This window comes from Elephantulus edwardii, unplaced genomic scaffold, assembly GCF_000299155.1.
Source record: "Elephantulus edwardii isolate Elephantulus edwardi_28Jun2011 unplaced genomic scaffold, EleEdw1.0 scaffold00042, whole genome shotgun sequence".
Classification (NCBI taxonomy): Eukaryota; Metazoa; Chordata; class Mammalia; order Macroscelidea; family Macroscelididae; genus Elephantulus; species Elephantulus edwardii.
The window spans coordinates 13690892-13692296 of NW_006399792.1; positions in this window are offsets into that span (position 1 = coordinate 13690892).

Genomic DNA, 1405 nt, shown 5'->3' on the forward strand with positions numbered 1-1405 from the left:
GTGTGTGTGTGTGTGTGTGTGTGTGTGTCTTCTTCTCCTTTGCTGACCCTCTATCTTTTCAAGCATGATGTTCCCTTCCAAAGAATAACCCTGTGAAGCTACATAACCTAAGTAAGCGAGATGAAGTTTCACTATCTTTGCCTCCAACAACCACACTGGTTTGGACTTTCTCCAAGACATACCTGTTTATCCTTTAGACAGTCCTAAAAGATGACCCGTAACATAAAGAAAGCATTCATTACTTATGAATACCAATCAAATAAGGTCAAAGGAGCCGTATTTGTCCCAGGGCAAATCACAGAAGGCAGGAAAACAAAAGGACTAGTGGAAATGAGATTTTTAGGGAGGAAGTGAAAGGAGTGTGATTACATTGGAGGAAGTATAACAAATGTTATAAAACAAAGTGTGTGTGAATATGGAATGTAAACTATATTTGTTTTTTAAACTTTCATTCACATCACAATAAAAAATAAAAAGAAGGTGAAAGAATAGAATTTAGGAGTTGTTAATTATGATCAATACGTTATCTCAGTTTTAAATAACAACATAATAAGGATGGCAAAAGAGTTAAGATGCAATTAATTTATAGCTTAAAATAGGGAAATTACTTTGGTTCATCTGTATAGGCCAAAAGTTAACTTTTGGGTTCTTAGAAAGAAATTGTTCTCTGACTGGAGGAAAGAAAGAGGCTGAACAAGAAGTCAAGAGAGACTGAAAGTTTGAGATGAATACAAATACTGCTAGGAGGAAAGACCAACTCCCCAGATGACAATTCAAAAGAAATGGAAACTACAGTCCTGTAACCCCAAGGAACTGAACTTGGTCAACTATCTGAATAAGATGGGAAGAAGATTCGTTGTTGTTGTTGTTGTTGTTGTGTGCCGTCGAGTCGCTTACGACTCATAGCGACCCTATGTACAACAGCTCTAAACTCTGCTCTGTTCTGTGCCAATCTCATTGCCTCCGACACACTCATCCTGATTGCCCCAGTAGCCGAATCAATCCATCTCCCAGAGGGCCTTCCCCTCCTGCGCCTGCCCTCCACCTTTCCCAAGCATGATGCCCCTCTCCAAGGACCGGTCTCTCCTTACAACATGACCAAAGTATGTCAGACGAAGCCTCAGAATCCTTGCCTCCAAGGAGCAGCTCAGTTTAACCCTCTCCAGGATGAATCTGTTTGTTCTCTTAGCAGTCCATGGCACCTTCAGCACTCTTCTCCAACACCAAAGTTCAAAAGCGTCAATTCTCCTTCTATCCTCCTTGGTCATTGTCCAGTTCTCTGATGTATAACAAGTGATTGCAAAGACCATGGCCTGTACCAGACGCACCTTGGTCTCCAGAGACACACCGTTGCTCTTGAGTACTTTATAGAGGTTCCTAACAGCAGACTTTCCCATCGCAATAC